Genomic DNA, 23,189 nt, shown 5'->3' with positions numbered 1-23,189 from the left:
CTAATCTTAATTCTCGTACAAAATCAAAAGGCAAGATTTTTAGCATAGAGAACAGGGGTTTGCTTGGTTCATAGTATCGCGAGAAAGTTATAGTACGTATAGCTCGTTTTTGCAAACGTCTTACTTGTTCAAGGTAGGAATTATATGTCAAACCCCAGGATTCTACACAGTACAAAAGGTGGCAGTTCACTAGAGTAAAGTACAAAATGCGGAGTACTGAAGCGTCAAAATATTCACGGGCTTGCACGAGGGCATAACAACTTGAGGCTAATTTAGAACAGACAGCATCTATCTGAAGCTGCCAATTTAAGCAGCTATCTAGAAGGACACCAAGGTAAGAGAAAGAGTCAGTACGTTCGATAGGGCAATTATTAATACGTAATAGCATATCATTATGTGGAGTAGTTTTAGTTCGGGAGTGGAATACCATATATTTTGTTTTATTGGGATTTATGGTAAGCTTGTTAGCAGCAAACCAATCAGCAAGTTTGACTAGTTCTGTATTCATTTTTTCTTCTATATCAGAAATGTTATCACCGGTAATAATTAGGGCGGTGTCGTCAGCATACATGAGCATTTCGGCGGTGGTCAGTACTTGGGGTAAGTCGTTTATGTATAGCAGGTACAACAACGGACCTAATACAGAACCTTGTGGCACACCTGTTTGTATGGATTGAAGGGAAGAAGTAATGTTATTAATAGTTACCGTTTGTTGACGACCTTTAAGGTAACTCTGAAAGAAATCCCATATAGTGTCGCGGAAACCATATTTACGTAATTTGTAAAGTAGGATTTCGTGCCATAATAATGCCTATTAGTGCCATTACTGTTGACCAAATTGAACATATGCCTTCTGTTCGCACTCAGTTTTAGGTTATTTGCTTTATTTCTTCATCTTTAAAATTTTTGTTGCTCTCCCAAACTTTTAATTAGGATGAAACGGTTGTAAAGCAGATTTTTAATTAGGCATTTTCTTGTTAGCTACGGCTTTCGGAGGTCGCACTCTTGTCACAAGCAGGAAACACTCATCGCACTTAGTTTTAAAGGACTGAAAAAAATAAGTCGTACGCTTTTTCGGGATTTTAGTTTTTGTAAACGGTCCTCCAAATCACGTTATTGCAACTCACTGAGAAACGTGGACAGTGTCCCCTAATTATTGTTCCTGAAAATGAAACGCGCTTCTTCTGAAAGTTGAGGTTCGGGCGTCAGTTTGTTAGTAAACAGATATATAGGTAAGTGGTCATTTATATCTATCTCTCTCACACCGAACAATAGGCAGTATTTACTAATGTTTCTTATAAAAGCATCAAGCAGCGTTGAGACGTTACCTTGGCAACGTGTTGGCTGCTTAATGTTATTGGAAAAGAACATTCGCTTCTGAAATTTGGCAAAACTGTGAGAAGACAGAGGAATTGTCAAGAAGATTTATATTGTAATTGCCGCTAAACAGATGAATATAAGCATGATGGTTCACAAAACTCAGAAAAGTTCCTACAAAGAAAAGAAAATCGGCTGCGCTGCCACTTGGAGGTCTGTACAGTACAGCAAACGCAGAGGAGTTGCTTGTAACAGAAAGCGTTTCATAGTTATTGGTTGTCAGTGAACAACTGTCTGGTATTTTGCAATTTATTTTATTTTTTACTAGTTCATAACTCTTCCTCCCATTTTATTACGACTTAGTAAAATGATTTGTAATCTGGCAAGCGCAGAACTTTATGCTCATTCCTATACCATGTGTCAGTCACTATCACTACGTCAAAAAAAAAAAAAAAAAAAAGTGAAGCTAGCAAGAAACGCACATATATCATCTTTGTCTCGTGCCGATTGCGCATTGAAGTGAAGAAATTATAGGTTGTTTTCTAGGCTGAATTGCAGCCTACTAAAGTCATGAGACGTAAGAAAACTGCTCACGTTTAGTAGCCATTTTTCAAGTTAAAATGAAAACGGATATGACCACAGTAAATAAAGCATTTGGTTGTTAGCGCTTTATCACGTGCCTCTCTTTTTTTTTGTCCTGTGTTCAAAATGCTGCTGTTTGTCATGAAACATTGGGTAGAAGCAGAAACACTGGTAATGTTCTCTCTCCCAGACTTAAACCACACCACGTGCCTTAAGCAACCCCTTCCTTCTTTCCTCAAATAATTCATATCTAGTGAGGAGCAGTGGGAGGCTGCCTTGCGACGCTCGCGGCCCGACCTTCAGGAGGCCATCCGGAGTGCGCTGAGATGCTAGAGGAGGCCTGCTTTAAGAAGTTCCTCCCCCAATCCTCTATCCAATTGCCCTCTTCCCTTGCAAGAGGGATGAATAAAGTTTTTCATTCATTCCTTCATTCTCGAAGCGTATCACAGTAAGAAACGCAGTATTGTATGTGTCAGCGACCCGTCGATCTGTTGGTTCACTGCCGAGAATCTATTCAGCTAGAAATCCTAATGTTGCATGTGAAATTGATAACAGACTACAATAAAGTCGTTGCATGCTCCTTTGTATATATACATGTATTTCTGCCTTCTTTTCCCAAAATAGACCAGTCGAGAGTGTAGGGTTCATTCTGTCACCTTCTTGTGTCCGTCGTGTTTACGGTAAATTCAATAATTAAATTCTTGAGTTTTACGTGTGAAAACACCGTTCTGATTATGAGACACGCCATAGTGTAAGACCCCGAACCAATTTTCCCGGGTGTTCTTGCATTTCATCCCTATCGAAATGCGACCGTCACGGCCGGGACCAAACACGTGACCTTGAGCTTAGCAGTGAAATGCATAGCCACTGCGCTACCGCGGCGGATTGTGACGATTTTTGCTTTAAGCAAGATCGCACGTTCGAGACCCGGTCGCACCAGCTGCATTCCGATGGGGCTGAATGCGTGCAAGTCGACAATGGGCGAGAACTATGAAGCATAAAGAATCGTCATAAAATAACAACCGATTTTTCAAGTGGTCACCTGAGAAAATGAAGGTTGACGAAGGTCACAACAAATGAAGGTCAATGACCTTCATTTGTTATGCTCTTCAACCCAGGCGGAAACACAAGTGCGTGTTTTCATGATCACCGCCACCAACTACCTATTTATGTCCTCTGCAGGATGAAGCTAGACTTCTCCCAGCGATCTCCAATTATCCCTGTTTTGCGTCAGCTGACTGTCTGCAAACTTGCTAAGTTCGTCACAAAACCTAGTTCCCTGCCGTATTCGACTGCGCTTCCCTTCTCCTGGTACCCACTCTGTAACTTTAATAGAGCACCGGTTATCCGCTCTCGCATTGCATGGCCTGCCGAGCGCCATTTCTGCCTCTTCATGTCAACTTGAAAATCGGCTAACCCCGTTTGTTCTCTAATCCACATCGCCGTCTTCCTGTCTGTCAACGTTACGCCTATAAATTCGTTCAGTCGCTCGTTGTTCGGTCCCCAGATTTTTCAAAAGTTCGTTCTATTAATTGCTATCCTCCTAGCTTCACCCGCATACGTTGGAACCACTAGAATGCACTTATTATACATTAAAAATAATATCGGTATGCTGCTAGTTATGACGTAAATTAAATCGTCTGGAGATTTCATTGCGACCCGAGTCACCCCGGTGGCTACTTGGCATATAGATAACTGAATTCCTGCATAGCGTCAAGGGGCTGATTACAGAGAGAGATAGGTTGACAGAGAAAAGGAGCCTGCATATCGCACCGTTAAGTGCCTTTATCGTGTGGCTGACATCCGAACATCGGTCAGTAGTGTGTTTGAGGGGAGGAGAAGGGGCGGGAAGATGACAGAAAGGAAGAGAGCGCACGTGGCTGGCAGCTCTGCTAGCATAAGCATGACCTCCAAGCGCGCTCGGCTGATTATAACAACCACTAACTCTCGTTTCCTACTGATGATACTTTTGTCGTCGGACATGTTGATCTATAGGCTTATCGTGGCTCTTTGACTATTCTACCCTTCTTCAACCGGGTTGCTTGTCATTTCAGCCTGAAGGCCCACCTAGCAGGATTTACTGCACCCTCGAGTTAAGCGATGACAGAATGTGTGCGCAGAGGAGGCTCCTCAGCTCGTTCAGGAGCTGTTGTCAAAGGCGTGACGTCACATTGCAGGTTCCTGGTTCAACGCACGGTATCAAATTTCCAGCTTCGCTCTGTACGGCAAGCGTCTGGGCGCTGGCGCAGTTGATTTGGTTGATTCACGGTCTTTAAATTCCTAAAGCAACACTGGAGCTTAGTGAGACGCGGTACTGGGCGGCTCCGGATTAATTATGACCACCTAGAGTTCTTTAACGCGCGCATAAGTATAAGTTCACGAGCTTTATTCTTTTTGTGACGTGAAACGTTGGCGGTCACATGCTGAAACCGATAGGGCGAAAATGTGTTATAGCATTGTCGCTTGTACCTTTGCAACCATACCCAGGTCTGGGTCTGCCTTGACCAAAGCCTGGCATGAATTTGACGCAGACTATCTGCGCGCCACCTTTGACTACGTGAAGAAGCGTCCGCAAGATTGCGTGAACGCCAAAGCATTACATTTCGATCAATTATTTGGTTAGTGGTTACATTGTTCTTTTGTTAGAGAACAAGGACTGTTTGAAAAGAACACTTCTTCCCCTTTTGAACAAACTAGCTTTGAACAAAATAACTTTGGACTCAGTACATGCTTAGTACATACTTTGGACATACTTAGAAGGCACCCTGTAAGATTTTCCCACGCAAGGAATAACACATAGGAAGTTTACCACACCAGAACAATGGAAAGTTCTGATTCGCTTGTTCACACTTTAGAATTGCACTGAACAGACGACGGGGGAAAAAAAAATGGGACACAGCTCCTTGTTTGTGTAGCTCTCCGTTCTGGCGTTAAGTTATATTGCATTAAATGTAATGAATACTCGGCTGACGTAATGGACTGTTTATTTTATTTTATTTTATTTTTTATATGCGAGGATAGCAAAAGCTCACCTGCCGTCTGATCTTTGTTTTTGTGGACGCGAAGATAGACAGTGCGTTATGTTTTACAGTTGTCTACTTGCCAAAAGCAACCGTTGAGGAATTGACACTTCGCTATCAATGAGAATGAAAGCTGATAACAGCATATGATAGCGAGCAACGCATAAAAGGTGACCTCTCCGAAGCAAGTGCTTGCGGCTTTGAAACATTCGGTTTTATAATTTGAGCCACTCGACATTAAGTAATTTGGAAGGTGGTAACTGCAAAAACGAATTGCTCAAAAGGAAAATTGTCAAATACACGGCCTACACTTTTGAATTGACACGGTAGAACTGGAATTGATATTTCAACAACTACTCAACGAAACCTTAGAATTTATTTTTATCCATGTAAATACCTAATTTACATTTGACTAACACCGAATTGCCACGTTATGTTTACTTATTTTGATGCACGTGAGCTTTTGTGTCAAACTACACATTTTGTTAAGTTCTTTCTTTTTCTGTTCGTTTCATACGATCTGGCTGATGTGTTCCAATCGGGCCTCTCGGTTCCTTTTCTTTTCGTTCACACTTAGAAGAGTGTCTCGCACATGCTTATATCGCCGAGTGTATTCGACTGAGGGGGCTGTGGGCTCCTGTCAAGATGCTCTTAGCGGCAGCTTTTACCTGCAGCCTCCATATTTTTTATGGAAATTAAACTGTATTGTATTCTTCTTCTTCTTTCTGGGGTTTTACGTGCCAAAACCAGTTAAGTGAACTATTTTCTTATTTTGCCATCAGGCTATAGCGCAATTGATAACTATAGCTGTAGTTCAGTGCAAGCGCACGTTGACGGTCATGATAGCGGTCACTGTTAGCTCGATCGGTATGCTTTTTTCCAATTAAGCAGTTCCAGAACATCTTTTCAAAAAGCTCAGTTCGACCGTTATCGAAACAATCGAAGTTGTGATCCACTTGAGCTTTTTATCTTGCCCGGCTTATCATGCACTGAGTGAAGTTTCATCTCAATGTAGAAACCGTAGAAACGACAATAAATGTTCCATTGGTGCGCAGTGAACGCAGATATATATGAGGCAGTGATAACGAGCAGACTTCCAATGAAGCATTGGTAAGTCTTTGGCAGGGTGCTCATTAGGAGAAAATGTGGTCTACAAAGAACCGGGCTACAACTAAAGTGACAAGCACATTCGATGATCATTGTATCGAACGACTTGACTTGCATGTAGACCCATCCTAGAGCGCCACCCTTGATTGTGGCGGATAACGTTGATATTAAAGGAGAAAATCTGCCTGACACCACCATCCAATGACAAAAAGAAGCATTCGTGCGGCTTTGCATGGCCGGTCGGTCGGTCGGCCGGTCAGTCAGAGATATGGTTCCCGCTATGAATATGCACGATGGCTTTCAGGTGCAGAAATGCAAGCGCTGAACTGCTGTGCAGATCTGCCCTTCGGCAACCTAAGGGACCTGCCCCGAGTTTGCAAAATGTGCGCGTTTAGAGGTCACTTTTGCAGTCTCGCAATTCAAGTTAGCGCCCGTCGACAGGCTAGGTTAGCAGGTGTCGGGTTATTCTACGTGGCCCGCGCCGCTTCTTGCGTCTGTATACAGCGGACAAGAACGTGTTCTTATGCGAGCACAAGGTGTTTCGTCAAATGCATTGCGTGGTGCTTGCGCACTGACACGCACGTCCACGCACGACAGCAAAGTAAAACGACGCGCCCGAGCCAGCCGCCGGGCCGGCCGGGCCTCTCCGAGAGTTGAGAGAGAGAGCCAACTGTCGGAGAGTGAGAAGGCGAGCTCGGTTGCCATGGCGACAAAGCGCCGGCTTCCTGCCCCCTCGTTCTCCCCGGGCCCGAGCCGCGGGTTCTCGCCCTCGCCTTAACCTCCTCTCCTCCATTCCCGGATTTCGCGACGTGCGACGGCGGCCATCATCACCACCGAGCCAACTGCTCTGCGCTCGCGGGCTGCACAAAAAGACGTCGCGGAGGTTTTTTTTTTCTCCTTTCAACACGACGACGACCATGCGTTCAGGTGAGCTGCCCGTTCTCTCGCATTGCCGTGTACGGTGCGAAGTCGCCGGTCGCGGCTGGTCCTCGACTCGGGTGCTATATCCTAGCGATCCGGCGTTTAGCGGAGAGCGCCGCCTTTGGCACGGGGTATCGACACAAGACGGCGTCTGGGAAGCCCCGGGCTCTGCTCCCGTCTCGACCGGTTGTCGTCAGCCGGGTTCTCATCCCCGCCTGCGAGGCTTAAATCTATAAGGAGAAGGAAACACAGCGTTGAACACAGAGGGCTTTCGCCCGCGAGTGTTGAGCGTTTCGGCGACGCTCGGGGACGTGTAATGATGACAGCCGCATCACGAGTGTTCGCGCAGTGATTTGAGCATCGAAGTGGCCAACTTGGCCACGGCTTGGTTTCCGTCACATACCACATCGATATGTCGCCTAATAGCGCCGCGATGGGGAAACATGCGCTGAAAGGAAGTGGGAAGGGAAGATGTTGATTTCAAGCGAAGTGCTTTCGAGCATGACTTACTGACATGGCAAATCGGGCATCGCGCCCCAGATAGCTTGCTGGAGACGCTTTTTTCCCTTGTCAACACACTGAAGAACATATTCCTTGTATAATACATTTTTCATGTTTTTGCTTGCACCAGCAGCCGTGCCTGTGCGGGATTTGCTGTATTGCATTGCTGCTTTAAGCCGTTCCCTACTATATAGTTTACGCGTATCCCTCCCTAAGCCGCGCGATTTGGAGATCCTCCACAGTGGTCCTTTTCTTAAGCCGGTGTCGCTTGATGTCTCCTTTGGCATAGATTTTCACTGCCCGCTTAGCGATTTACAGCTCTATGTACCCTGCGTTATGTGGCCCACACCATCCCAGTTTCCACTCTAGAACATTAACTGCCATGTCCGCGACATTCAGACGTTCAATCTCGCGCTTTCCTCCACTGCTTTATACTTGACTCTGTGTGATCGTCGCCAACTTTCTTTCCAGTCGGGTGCTAATGACAACGATTCGCACACTATAGGAAACGAGCCGCTCATCCTAGCCGACGATGTCCGCACTGCGCGCTCGAACTGCACGAGTATCATATACATGCGAGCTTATGCAGTGCAACGCGTGTTGTAGGGCAATCCCCGACGTATAGCCCGCTTAGTCCCCCCACTGGCTTACTCGCCAGCACCGGACAACAGCGGCCAATTTCCCGTCGGTCATTATCAGTTCCTCCGTTCTGCGACCTCGTTCGCGAGGCACAAATTGGCAAGGACCCCCGTCATTACGGCGGCGATTCCCATAAAAAAAAAAAAAAAAAAAAGCGCGACGTGCAATGGCCGATTTGCGACGCGCGCGCCATCTCAGTGGCGCCGATCGCCGTTAACTGAGAAGTCTCCGATGGGATTCCCGGTCGAAACGCGCACAGATGATGCGAGCCCGGCGGGCCCTTCCTAGGCTGCGGGCGAGAGCAGTATAGGGAGACGTCGTGGCACGCAGGAAAGAAACAAAACGGCGGCTATGTGGCAGTGTTGTGAGCAGTCCAGGACCCGACACCGGTGCGCCAAGGCGCTAAAAATTGAAGCTCGTTCATAAAAAAACGTAAGTGGCGAAACTGCGCGTCATTAAACAAAACTTCCATGACTAATTTAGCGGAAGCTTGCAGATGCATGCGCCATCTACACACGGCGATGAGCAAGGACAAAAAAATATTAATGCTTCTTATTGCATAATTTAGCCGTACCTTCTACGTTTTATGCTAGGCGACACGGTCATTTTCGGCTGTTTAACTTTAGGTCAATTGTCACGGTGCTAAGTTGCCACGGAATGGTATAACTTCTCAGCTGGGCGAAGATCCACCCAGTGAAAACGGCGCTTGGCCCTCTCAAGTCTCCGATACGTAAGAAATAACAGGCGAACACCGAGAGAGGCCGGTTGGACTCCTGCGAGCGTCAGCAGCCGTGGAGTTGTTGACGCGGTGAATGCAACAGTGGCGGCGGCGCCGACGCACCGTGATCCCTTTCAGCGGCGAAGTGCGCGGCCAGGCGACGCTTTTTGACGCTGCGAGGGGTGAGCGACTTCATCGAACAACCACGGCGTCGTCGCCTGCCGGAGACATTCTGCGGACGCAAGAGCAACAACAGCTGCGGTGCTCCCTCGCGCCCGATATCGCCATATGTTGAGTGCGCGTCGCCGACTCGCCGCACCGTTTCCAGCGCGCGGCTCGGCTGCGCTCTGCGAGAAGCCGTAGGTAAACTGCGGATTGGTGATAGGCCACGGCCTCATTGTGCACTGAGAATTTCATTTTTTTCTTTTTGTGCGCGTGTGTGTGTGTGCCCGGGGTCGTTCGCCTGCGCGTGGTGGTGTGTTCGGAGAACGCGCCTGGATTCTGGGAGCTTCAGTTGTGTGTTTGTCTAAGTGGCTGAGGCGGAAGAAGGGAGCCGCACTGCGTGACAGCGACGTGAGTAGTATGCAGGTGCTTGCTCTAAAGGTGATAAGCTACCGTTTATATATTGGACGCTCGCTCATGCGATCGCTCCCGCGGTGGCGTGTACGTCTCCGAGGGTTTTCGCTTACTTCAGTGAGCTCCAGTTACGTGCGCTGAGGGCGCGGGGACTAGGATTTAATCGCAAGATATTGTTTCAGACCGTTTGTTTATCATTATTATTTTTTGAAATAGTAGGCTGATGATCCGTTTGAATTAGAGTTACTTCTCTCTCCCTCTTAGTGTGCTTTCAGCCGCATGTGAGTGTGCCACTGTGAGGTCTTGCCTGATGTGTGAGGTTCATTTTTTTTTTTTTGTGTGCGGGCAAAGCTGTGCAGAAATCCGCAATGTAGAGAAAGTTATTATGAAACGAGAAAAAAAAAAGTAATTGTCATCCATCCCCCAAGAAAACCACTGGCAACAGCGCTATATGCATTGTCATGACGTCACGTTCTATGTGCACTACTGCGAGAAAATGAGTCGCTGCGACGCACGATGCCGATTATCTCTTTACTCTGGACACGTGTGTAAGCAGGGCAGACGCAGATGCTCTGCCTCACCGAGCGGTTTCTCGCAATCAGCCTCCTATCAATGATATTCGGCTGCAGGAAATGACTTACAAGCATAAATAGAAATAGTAAATCAGTTTATACTGACAAAGTGCCCCTTCAAAACTTTAAGGTCGTTAATTTCCCGGTTGGAAAGATTGATTATTATGAGGGAGAACTAAAGCCAGACTTCCGTTTCTTGAATTTGGCGCCGGAACCACAGCGCCGGCATACGTCAGTGTGACGTCATGAATTTAAAAGCACTTTGTCACAGTCGGGCAGTTGTCTCGTAGAAGAAGTTGTTGAAACTTGATGAGGTGAATATTTGTCACCTTCAGAGTACAATGTAGTCCATCGTTGCCGATAAAAAATTAACTGTGCTCGAGCAGATGCCGTGAAAGTTCATAGCGTTACAGCTCGCTCGCGGCCACATATCTTTCGTTTTAGCAACTCTTCTGGCTTACCAAGCCTTCTCTCACGTTAAGGAGGAGGAGGAGGAAAGAGAAATATAAGTCAGGGTTGTTGACTAGAAATGCGTCTGGTTCGCTACCCTACTCTGAGAAAAGGAAAATAGGGAATAGAAAGATAGGGTGGCTTCTTTAGTTTTATAGAACGTTGATTTACTACAACAGCTCATGGTAATTCTTCCCTCTAGTGTATATTTAAACTTGACCTTGAAACACTAAATAAAAATGGTCAACAGTGGTCGAACTAGAAGGTAGGGGAAAAAGTATTTGACAAGGGGGCTTGCTTTCGTCACAGTAGCAACTCAGACTGAGGCGCTAGAGAACAGTACGCCAGTTCATCCTGGTATTTTGTTTCTCCGTAACTTCGTCGGTACTTGTTTGGCAGAAAGTTGTTTAGACATTAATAACAGCGTTAAATGGGGGCGGGATCGAGGCGCGCTGATTGGACGCCGGGCACTAGATGTTGACTTTTAAGAGAGAGAATGAAGACGAAATTGAAGTTTCTTCGAAGGTTCCTTAGTAGACACTAAATATCATAAGTAGGCTAGCTTATACCGGTGAAGCATTTTTTTCAGGACTCTGTTTAGCGCTTGTTTAGCGGGAAATGTTCGTTATTAGCGGAACAACTTAAAGGCAAAATTCCCCCTTGAATTTCGCGCCGGAAGCTCAGCGCCAGTAGGGATGACTTCACGGACTTCAAAATATTTCCGCGTGTTTGGACCGCTATTGTCCAGAAAAAGTTTTTAGACCTTACTAGGTTGAATGTTTGGTTCCTTTGGAATGAATGTGTTTCATGTTTGCCGCTAAACTGTTCGCTGTCCAAATGTCACTATAACGTCACGAGCAGCGAGTGCTGGAACCTGTCCTTCCTTTTGCTTCTTTTCTGGCTCAAGAAGACTCCGATCGTCGCAAGGTAGACGGTTGCTGCATTCCAGAAATGTAAGGTTCGAAACCAGCTTAATATATCATTCATTTTCTTTTGATCGCGGGGGCGCTGATGTCGTCAGTCTGACGTCAATGATTTCACGGTATCTTCGCGTACGGCTGTGCCAATATCACTTACCTGCGACGCAATGGAAGGCAGCTTCGTCGCACTTTGGTGGAGTCACGGTCTGAGCTTTTTGCACATAGGCAATGTCTGACTGACGCAGGAAAGGCACCGCCACCGTTATACGTGTGGTGTAAATATGGAAAGACAGCGTAGTTACACGACTGATATGCAATGTTTAGGGTCACTCTGCAATAGTAAGTCGTGCAGAAGTGTTTCACTGTGCACAAGTTCGGCAACTTCGCGTTACGACCTTGTGAAATATTTAATGGTTCTGTGAAGAAGAAGAAGACGCACCTTCGGCATCGCCAACGCTCGGCCCGCTCTGCTCGCGCTGCTTGTCGCTGGTGCCTTTGGACACGGTGCCCACGCTGCCTCGCCGTTCCTTGAACTCGTAGAGTCCTTGACGGACACTGTCAATAAACCTCTTCTCAATTGGTGGAGAAATGCTAGATGCTGTATTTTTAAGAGGTCTCTGAACACCTATCCACGACAAGGTGATTGATGGCCGCACATTTATTTAGCACCGAAAAATATCACTTCTCAGTCACTGCATGTTTATGACTGCACTTTCAGCCTAACGGCGGCTTTTAAGGGGCCAAATAGACGAAACTGCCGATTGAAAAACTCGTATTTCACACATCTGTACAGAGTGACTAGGTGTTGACATTTACTCGCGACTTCCTACGTCATTAATTTGTGCACGTCAGCTATCAGTTTAGATACCTTTAAACCTGTGCGAATGTTTGGAAAATTGGACGATCGTCGACAGTGTCACTGCACAGAATATGCTCAAGTGAAAATAATGTTAACATATGCCCTTTCGATCCGAGCCACTGCGTTGTACATGAGGCGTGCAGCCGCCATCAGACTTAACCTGAGTGGTGAAGGTGTATCTATAACGGCTTAACTTTAACAAACAAGGGCTGTAAGGAACAAACTTGTATGCTTTGGAAGGAAGACACACTGAGTCAGCAATATTCAAGGCACCCCCGACCAGAAATCTCCAGTGCCCTCCGCACTAGAAGCAAAAATGCGCTTAACGCGTGATAGGGTTAAGTATGACGGCGACCGCAGTGTATAGATGATTACTGAACGTCGGAGGGTGTTCTTGAAAAGGCTGCGTTTATTGTTGCGAATGTGTATGCGTTAGCCGCTATAATATGTTTGCCTCTGATAACAAAGGGATATTTTATTCGTGCCTAAACCTCCTTCAGATAGTCTTCAGACAGGAAACTGACATTTACCACACTTTACTTGATAACAGACGTAAGCTTCCAGCTCTGTGCCAATCCTCGTTTAAAATAGTTACCTTTACTTATCTGCAAACGAGCACCCTTTCTTGATGGTGGGCACACTTTCTTGTATGAACTGGGTCAGGATGCACGCAGATGTGCACGTGGTGCAAACCACGTACCATGTGCGAATGAAATCATTTGAACGCCTGAAACCTTCTCATGTGGGGTAGTTGGTTGCGGGTTGGGGTCTGAACGCTCCAGTGTGCACAAAACACATGCAGAGAGAACAATATATACGAGTAAGCCAACGCAAGTTAGCTTAGTTTGCGATGCACAAAATTGTACGTACGCGGCCTCAAAACTTTACCATTGGAGAAAATTTTCTCGTTAGACAACTCCTTAGACAACGTTTTGTCAACCGTTATGCACAGTTTCTCCGCAAATAACCGGTTTCTTCACTATGGGCCGCAAAACATCAAAGGCTTTCGTTGTTAGACAGATGCTACTGTGACGCGGATGACAATTTTCCCTTTCGTGAAACTCACTCTATCTTGCGAATTTCCGCCTGACTGACTTGCTTTATTCAGTGTCCCATGCGCTTCGACTTGGCGGTTAATGTAACCTCACTCTGCAATCTGCTAGCCTGGTGGTTAGCAGAGCGACTGCCCAATAAAGGTATTAGACCCGTGTACGATCCCCAAAGCAGCACCAATTCTTTTTCAACTATGAGGATTTCTTTCTAGCTTCGTGCTACAAACAGGTGGGTGGCAATTTTTCACTTCACGTAGGTAGCCACCGTATACTTATATAAACAAAATACAACTACGTAAGAATGCATTTCTGTTCGAAATTTGTAGCCATCTATATAGGCTACCTAATTCATATATTTAGAAGGAAATTACACTTTGTCATATAAGATTAATAAAACAGCTAGACCGCTAAAATCTGATGCCCCAATATAATGCGAGAAGCACACCTGAGATGCCAGAATTCTAAACTGCAGCTGTGAAACTGCGAAATTTCGGGGTATTCGACGAATAATGCAGAGAAGCAGTTGACTTGTCCGCGTCTGAAGCTACTGAAGAACGAGGCTATCGCGTGACTGCCTGTGGTTGCCGAGTGGCGCCTATCGTGCCTGCGATTATCGCCTATAATCAATCGGCGCAAAGTACGTGAGACCTTCGGACGGTTCAAGCTGTCGCACCTTTCTCCTCTGCTCATTTGAGTCACGCGATGCCTTAAGGAAACGCGGCACCTCTCTGGCAGCGCGCAGTGCGGAGCCGTCACAGGTATCCTGTTTTAGGGTGGCGGTTACCTTAATCGGGACGCTAAATCAGTTCTTTATTTCCTCTTTTCTTTCCTCCTATTTTCATTTCCTCTATTCCCTCCTCCTGAAAGAGTAGGCAAGCGTTGTGCCCCTCTCGGTGGCAGTTGTCAACTGGCTCCCTCCCTATTTCCTTCGCGTCCTTGTGTATATGTGTATACTTACCAAATAATGATGATGATGATGGTGATAATAATAATAATAATAATAATAATAATAATAATATAATAATAATAATAATAATAATAATAATAATAATAATAATAATAATAATAATAATCAATCAATCAATCAATCATTTATTTATCGTGCCCAGGAGCAACCGTGAGGTCTAGGTGCTGGCGCACGTATACATAGAAAAAGAAATACACCAGGGGAGTATCAGTAAAAAAAAACAATGAATAAAAAATATCAATCTTGAAAAGAAAAGTGCACATACATGTAACCGAAGGCACAAAATGCACACATAATAAAAAGGAGGAGAAGGGAAGTTGAACAATATGTGAAACTAAGACACAACAACGGAAAGCTCAGAGCAGAACGAAGACAGAGAGTTGTGAAAAATATCAAAGTCATGAAAGTGGGCGTTATAAAGGCTCTGTATTCTATGGACAGTTGAGTGTTGGTGGTGGCAGGCAGCAACATGGAAAGGTCTGTGTTCTCTGGTGATCTTGCGCGGAATACGAAATGTGATACAACTAAGGAGTTCGGGGCACATGAGGATACCGTGAAGGAGTTTGAAAAGGAAAAGCAGGTCAGCACGATTACGTCGGCAGCGAAGTAAGGGCAATGGCAATAATCCAACAGTGCTAGAGCAGGGCCCAGAGTCCGTGTTAGCAAAGCGGTGATGATATATGCTTAGAAACTTTTTCTGGACCCGATCTATAATGTCACTGTTGGATCTAGAAATGCCATTCCAGACGACCGACGCGTATTCGAGTTGAGGAAGACAGATTGTTGTGTACAACTTGCGGAACGGTGTAGGGGAATTGAATTCTCTCGACAGTCTGCAAACAGAGCCAAGAGTGCGCATGCCCCGCATTGCGACGCGTTTAGTGTGAGCTGAAAAGTGTAAGGTTGTATCAAAAAGTACACCAAGATCATTGATCTCACGGACCTTACACAATGGTACAGAATCTACTGAATAAGAAAAAGAGATGTTTGCTGTTTTGCGGGTGAAAGTCATGACTTTGGTCTTAGCAGCATTCAAGGCGAGGTTATTATCTGTGCACCATTTAGAAAAAGAAAGCAGGTCAGACTGCAGGATGCGACAGTCATCAACAGTGTGAATTGAATTATTATAATAATAATAATAATAATAATCAATCATTTATTTATCGTGCCCAGGAACAACCGTGAGGTCTAGGTGCTGGCGCACGTATACATAGAAAAAGAAATACAGCAGGGGAGTATCAGTAAAAAAAAAAAAAACAATGAATAAAAAATAACAATCTTGAAAAGAAAAGTGCACATACATGTAACCGAAGGCGCAAAATGCATACATAATAAAAAGGAGGAGAAGGGAAGTTGAACAATATGTGAAACTAAGACATAACAACGGAAAGCTCAGAGCAGAACGAAGACAGAGTTGTGAAAAATATCAAGGTCATGAAAGTGGGCGTTATAAAGGCTCTGTATTCTACGGACGGTTGAGTGGTGACAGGCAGCAACATGGAAAGATCTGTGTTCTCTGGTGATCTTGCGCGGAATACGAAACGTGATACAACTGAGGAGTTCGCGGCACATGAGGATACCGTGAAGGAGTTTGAAAAGGATAAGCAGGTCAGCGCGATTACGTCGGCAGCGAAGTAAGGGCAATGGCAATAATCCAACAGTGCTGGAGCAGGGCCCAGAGTCCGTGTTAGCAAAGCGGGGATAATATGTACTTAGAAACTTTTTCTGGACACGATCTATAATATCACTGTTGGATCTTGAAGAGCCATTCCAGACGACCGACGCGTATTCGAGTTGAGGAAGACAGATGGTTGTGTATAATTTGCGGAACGGTGTAGGAGACTTGAATTCTCTCGATAGTCTGCATACAGAACCAAGAGAGCGCATACCCCGCATTGCAACACGTTTAGCGTGAGTCGAGAAGTGTAAGGTTGCATCAAAAACTACACCAAGATTATTGGTCTCGCAGACCTTACACAACGGCACAGAATCTACAGAATAAGAAAAAGAAATACTTGCTGTTTTGCGTGTGAAAGTCATGACTTTGGTCTTAGCAGCATTCAAGGTAAGGTTATTATCCTTGCACCATTTAGAAAAGGAAAATAGGTCAGACTGCAGGGCGCGACAGTCATCAACAGTGTGAATTTTCTTTAAAATCTCGATGTCATCGGCATATAGAAGGAAAGAAGAGTTTCGAAAAACAGGAAGAACGTCATTAATAAAAATTAAAAAAGGAGTGGTCTTAAACTGACCCTTGAGGGACGCCGCTAGTTGCCATGTAAGAAGAAGAAGTTTGGCCATTGACGTTAACAAAACACGTTATATCAAGAAGATAACTGCGCAAGAGGTTCACAACTGACGAGTCAACATCCAAGTGCGTAAGCTTGATCAGAAGCAGCGAGTGGCTGACTACATCAAAAGCCTTGCTGAGATCACAGTAAATGGTGTCAACTTGCCCCCTTTGAAGTACCGGCGTGGAGATCTGTGTCATGAAACTTGCGAGATTTGTGATAGTGGAGCGGCTGGTGAGAAATCCATGCTGATTCGGAATGAGCGAGTTATTCACAGTAAAAGACAATATGTTGTGAAGAGCAAGCTCAAAAATCTTGGACGTAGCACAGAGAAGAGAAATTGGGCGATAATTCGAGGCATCTGATTTGCATACGGGCTTAAATACAGGAAAAACACGAGCAGTTTTCCACATGTGAGAGAAAGTGGAAGTAGTCAAAAAGTTATTAAATATAGATGTCAATACTGGAGCAAATATATTGCCGTAAGCTTTTAGAATTGCGGAGGGGATGCCATCAGGTCCGCACTATAGGGAAGGCTTCAAGCGCTTAAGGCATTCGTGGAAAAGCTCTTCATCAAACAACAGCGCACTAGATGTAGGAACCGTCGTGTGCTGCTGACTGACACCAGCGTTGAAACCTGCATCTTTATATAAGGAAGAGAAATGGGCTGCAAAACAATCCGCGACTGCTTGGACTTCTGCCCCTCTAGAGTCAAGTAAGCGAAAACCCTCTCCATGTTTATTGGAGCGCCTTACGGATATACTTCCAAAATTCCGCCGGCCGGTCGGAGGCGCTATTTTCCAAGAATGCCATATATGAATCTTGATCCCGCTTTTAGAGACGTTTACAGAGAGCTCGAAAAAAGCGGAATTCTTCTCTGTACTCATTAGGCGACAGAAATCTGGATTTTCGGTGTGCGCGATCTTTATGCTTTAGGGCAATTATGAGTTCAGACGAAAACCAGTGGGGATATCTAGAGCGTCTAGGCCTGTACTGGGGAATGTATTTGCGCATACTGCTCAAAACAAGCTCTGTAAACTGATCTATTTGGTCATTAACATTGCTTTTGTCGGTAACCAGTGACCAGTCGGTGGTGGACAAGGAATTAGATAAACCAAGGTAATCACCACGCTTGAAAGCAAAGCGTGGGGGTTCATTTACGCCACTGGAGGAGCTCTGCCTCAGTGCTGACACAGAGGCAGTTATCTTTAGTAGCGGATGAAACTTATCGGTACGCACAAGGAAAACTTCGGAACGAGAGACATCTAAAACCTGAGCATTCGAGATGCAAAGATCTAAGTCGTTGCCACAGGAATTGGCGATTAAGTTATGCTGTTGAAGGGAACAGAAAGTCCGACAACAGGCTGCATTTCTTCTCTGTGTAATGATTGTAATGAGAATATCTAAGTGTGTTCCACTCAATACCTGGTGTATTAAAATAATAATAATAATAATAATAATAATAATAATAATAATAATAATAATAATAATAATAATAATAATAATAATAATAATAATAATAATAATAATAATAATAATAATAAATCAGCTTAGACGTGTAAAGTACACTCCGAAATTCTTTCACCCTTTTGGGCTTATCTTGTCCCCAAACAATAATCTTGACCTAGCGCGAAGATCGGACAGCGTGCTAGTTGCTTAACCCCACGTTGGTCAATCAACATTCCAGATTAAAGAGCATTAAAATAACTGTTATATGGAGAGTACATTTGTAAAATACTGGTTCAAGGAAATTAAAATTTAGTAATATTTTATTAGTGTGGTAATTCATTAGCTTAGCAATTGGCTTGCTAAACTGTCTACAACTGAAAACTTGTTTTAACGTATCAAAAGTGCCACTATGGACATTGCGTTAAGTTTACAGTGCTTAAATCAGAATTTTGAATTATCAGGTTCATCATATCTAGAATGATACGTCATCATATCTAGAAAATGCGAAAATACACACAAAGAACGCATTGAAGCATATGCAGACATAGGACACTAAGCGCAAACTATCGACTGTTTATGCGTTGAGAAACATCGCATGCTCAACGGCAGGTTGCTGGCCCTAACGACGCCATCGATTGTGACCAGTTAGGCTGATGTTTTTTTCGCTCAGAACTGTCGACGATGCGCTGTTACATGCGTCATGAACGGCAACAATATTGGCACACGCTTCGATTAGTTAACTTGTTCTTTAGTTTGACTTGTGCACAATCTCCGTTCTGTCAAAAATTGGCTCGCACTTGCGGGCGTAAAGCACTGTGGATGTTTCAAGGTGTGTGTCATAACTTTTTGCACGTGAACTTAAGCGCGTGATTACCCTATCTTAGGTGCTGGGCGCTTCCTGTAAGTAAGGCTGTGTAAAGCGGAGAAGCGAATGTGACCTGAAAATGTCTACGGCGCATTGTTGAATAAAGGCAGTGCACGCACTTTGGGGGAGCTGCGAGCAGCGCAGTTCAGCCAGGATGGGTAGTGCATGGATTTGCCTAAACTTCCTCCTTCTGGCTTTAAATGGCTTCACCACTTTGCAGAGTGTTCATTTTTAAGATAGTATTGCGTTAGAAATAATTCAATAAATATTAATAAAATTGTCCGATGGCAGGATTCGGGCACAGGATCCCTCACACAGAAGCCCTATATTGAAACCATTATGCCATGGACGCATGAACAAGCGGAACCACTGCAGTTAGCAGCGATTATGCGTGCCTGTAGAGTCTTATTAGCTTATGTATAAAAAAAACAAGTATAAACTGATTTGAAAGTTCGGCCAATTTAGGCCCAGATAAAGCGTAATAAACGAAGCCACAAGAACGTCTGAAGCCACAAGCACGAAGATCAGACAAGTCCATGTACACTAACCATCATTTCCATGGTGGCTGAACGAGTTCCCTCTAGTAATTGCAGGAAACTCTATGATAGTTTAATATAATTTTTTAGCGTTTTTTTTTTGTACTGGCAATCGTCAGATTTCATAGTCTGTCAGAATGGTTCGACAGTACATGACATCATAGCCACTTTCGTGGTTAAACTCCAACCATATACTGTTGGAGGAGAGGGGAGAGAGAGTGCATGAGAGACATACGATGTACTAAAAGGTGGGCAGTATAACCAGAGGTAGGTCTGGCTAACCTGCAAGTGGGGAAGGAAACAGGGGATACACAGCAAATATTTCTGGACCCTGGGTTTGTATATTGTCCTAGAGGTTGTAAAAGGGATTAAGAAGAATGCTGTACACGACAGCGAGCTCAGACTACATCTGCGGTGATAGAAGCCGCAGTTGAAAACTTACTCCTGACCATCTGCTTTATACCGAAATATCTGTACACAACAGAGAGCTCAGACTACACCTGCGATGATTAAAGCCGCAGTTGAAATCAGTCCTAATCATCTGATGCGTACCGAGAGGGAGAGAGAGAATACACTTTAATAAAAAGAGCACGCGAGCGTAGGTAGCTCCTCCGCTCTGCAGTGGGTGGTCCCCTCAGTCCAGGAGTCCAGCGGCTTTAGCTTCCCTTCTCGCTCGATTGACCAGGTTGAGCTGGTCCGTCGAGTCGGAGCTGGACAGCGCTGCCTCCCATTGCCGTGTGGTGTGGTGTGTTATGGGTGTTAGCTGTGGTGCGTTTGCGTACCGATATATCTGCACACGAGAGTGCAACAGTGACAAACTATGGAAGTTTATTTCATGCAGTGTTCGTGTCGTTATCTTTATTTGCCACGAAACGTGGCAAGAAAAAGAAAGCTTCATTTGTTATTCCCACTGACCATTCGATTTTATTCCTTAAAGTTAAGGGTGCTAGTCTTAGGACAAAGCAGCACCCTTATGATGATCCAAAAATGAATTACTCTGCATTATAAAGGCAACGTCTTTCAAAATGTGTAGGAATACGTGGTGTGACCAGAATTCTTAAAGCTCTTATTTGTACCATATCGATCCGCTTATTGAATTCAAAATTTAATTTTCATTAGGCAAAAATAGGGAAACCCTTATTCATCGATTAAGGCTGAGCACTGCCCACACAAAACATTTCTTACATAGAATTGGCCGTGTGGAAACCCCCGAATGTGATTGTGGATTTGTAGATGAAGATTTACATCACTTCCTTCTAGATTGCCCACATCACGACACACCAAGACACCGACCTAAATAAACTCTTATGACATTAGACCGCATACCTTTCAGTTTAAGAAAACTTTTGGACCCTTTGTCAATAACGGCCTTGCAGAAGAGCGCTTTAAAAGCATTAAAAGCTTTTCTTGGAGACAGCGGCATCCTTGACCGTTATTAACGCTTATAGTGTTCCATTTATTTCAACGTCGCTGTATTTACCGGGTGTTCAAAATTAAGCTTTACGGAATTTTAAAAAATCGTCTGTGGCAGGTAGCATAATTCTTATCGTTGAGCTGGCTTATCCGAAGAGGCGGATATTAGTAGTACGAGAAATCAAAACACTATTCAACTAATTAACAAACTTCACTAATTAACTTCTCAATTAATTACTTTACGACACATATTGCAATTTACGAATTATAGCCGGTGAGCTTGTCAGGCATATGCCACTTGGAATTAATTTATTTCCAGAATTACAGCAGTTTGGAGATACGCGCCGTCAAACTCGCCGTAACAATGCACTGTTGTATCCCACTTGCTTTTTTTACCAAAATGCTGTTTTCGACATTGAAGCACAAAAGTAACTGGAACGTCCATGTATTTCGTTCCACACTTTGGGAAACAATATCTCTAAACTGGTGTCATCCTGGAAATTAATTTCAAGTGGATGCGTCTTGCAAACTCGCCGGCTAGAATTCGTAAATTGCAGTATGTGTCGTAAAGTAAGTAAGTTATAATTTAATTAGTCAATTTTTGTTAATTAGTTGAATATGTGTTTCGATTTCTCGTGCTATATACTAATGTCGGCCTCTTCGAATAACCCAGCTCAACGATAAGAATTAAGCTACCTGCCACAGGCGATTTAAAAAATTTCCGTAAAGCTTAATTTTGAACACCCGATATGTATGTGTTTGTGGATTATGTTATGTTGATTATTCTGTTCTGACTTTATGTGATAGTGCATTTACACGATGTATGCACCACCTGCTGACTAGAGACTGTCTGACATTAGAGACTGTATTTCATTCGATTACAGACTGTATGGTTAGGTGACAGTATTATTGGTATTTTTGAGACTTTCTTCTACAGTGTCGTGGAGTTACTTAACTTGTATATTGTATGTACCACGTATTATTATTATTATTATTATTATTATTATTATTATTATTATTATTATTATTATTATTATTATTATTATTATTATTATTATTATTTTTTTTTTTACGTTGTAGTGTTAGTGTGAAAACGTTGCTTGACAACTATATTTTTATGTTCTGGTGCTTGTATGAGAAGGTTGTTTGGCATGTAATCTTGAATACTGTATGTTGTAGGTTAGACACATTGAAGAGGCTAAGAATTAGCCGGTGCCTTATTTATGCGTCAACATCTCCTTATATCATATCAATACTGAAGAAAAAGTCCGAATAAACATCGAAACGTCTCGGTTCTCCCTTGCGACCCTGACTAGATAAATTTCACTCAGCCATACAGATTTCGGTCGAAGATGTTCTCCTTCGAGGTCACCGTCCTATATAGATGGCACCTTTCCGTGCTTTGTACTACCATCTATACATATATGCATGGCCATGGTTCGTGACTTGAGGTTTCGCCTCGCTGTTGTTTTGTCACACCACCTCCGATCGACAACCCTTCCCTTCTGTCACCACGTTGCATGTTCACTGCCTTCTCGCTATGTTGTCGCTTCTCGTTACATGCCCAGACTGTCCCAATGTCGCCTCTAGAACCTTGTTTGTGACATCCGCCACCTGCCGGATGCTAGCGGCCCGAACTCAGTCTCATTCTGCCTCGTCACTCCGAACACGTGGACTTGTGTTCCAGCATCCCAATTAATGTTCCACTTCATCGCAAAAAGCCGCTTGCGCTCCGTTGCAGTGTTTACGTTCTGGCTATTGTCTCGCGACGCCCGCTAACAACAGCATGGTATTACACGCTGGCAGCACACCGAACCGAGGCCCCTTATTAGCAGACGACACCTGACTAGATGGTTAGAGCTAATTAGAGGCTCAATAGCTTGCAGCACAGCTGCTAACAGCCCTCTGCCTAACCCATGCTGCACGCTACTGTGCCGAGCGAAGTGATGCTCAGTAAGGTGTCGACTTGGGATAGTTTGTTAGGCTGCCATACTGACAACAGCACGAAATACACGTGTAGGCGGAACGAGCAGACGACACCAGCGCTGTGCCGTCTGCTAGGCTCGGCCATGTTGTTTTTTGCGCTGTTTTGTGTACGGAGTGATGCAGTTGTAGTATATACCACTCCGTTGACATCTGCGCCCCAGCGCGACGGAGGCCGAACGTGCCGCGCGCACAAGCTGCGCTTCGGGGTCAGCAGGCGGTGACAGCTGCTGCTGGCGACGCTGACAGTGCTTGCGCTCTCCGCTCCCCGTGTTTGTCTTTACTTTTTCCCGCTCCCTCCCCGGGGAACGGCTCGCGTTCGCGCCTTCGACGACTGAGACAACGAGCTATTGTTTGCGTTGCCGCTCTTGCTTGACGGTCTCTCTCGCCGTCACGGAGAGTTTCTCACAGTGCTACACATAGAGGAAAACATGGCGCCACAATTTACGCG

General features: G+C 44.6%; 1 protein-coding gene across 6 annotated transcripts in view; it reads left to right on the top strand.

Moving 5' to 3' along the window:
- Positions 1–6,845: 6,845 nt before the first annotated feature.
- The window catches only part of LOC119464396 (ras guanyl-releasing protein 3-like), a 125,260-nt gene continuing 108,916 nt past the window's right edge, over positions 6,846–23,189 (top strand). For 2 of the 6 annotated variants that reach the window (XM_049656258.1, XM_049656253.1), the window contains exon 1: positions 8,573–9,378. The gene's annotated coding sequence lies outside the window, so the exon portion shown is untranslated. Of the gene's footprint in view, positions 6,954–8,317; positions 8,520–8,572; positions 9,379–11,334; positions 11,357–23,189 lie in introns of those variants that run through there. The other 4 variants (XM_049656254.1, XM_049656255.1, XM_037725342.2 and 1 more) reach the window with 4 other exon arrangements.

The sequence above is a fragment of the Dermacentor silvarum genome, chromosome 9 (assembly GCF_013339745.2).
Source record: "Dermacentor silvarum isolate Dsil-2018 chromosome 9, BIME_Dsil_1.4, whole genome shotgun sequence".
Taxonomy (NCBI): Eukaryota; Metazoa; Arthropoda; class Arachnida; order Ixodida; family Ixodidae; genus Dermacentor; species Dermacentor silvarum.
The sequence above is the reverse complement of the archived record's forward strand: the minus strand, read 5'-3'. Positions and strand labels throughout refer to the sequence as shown.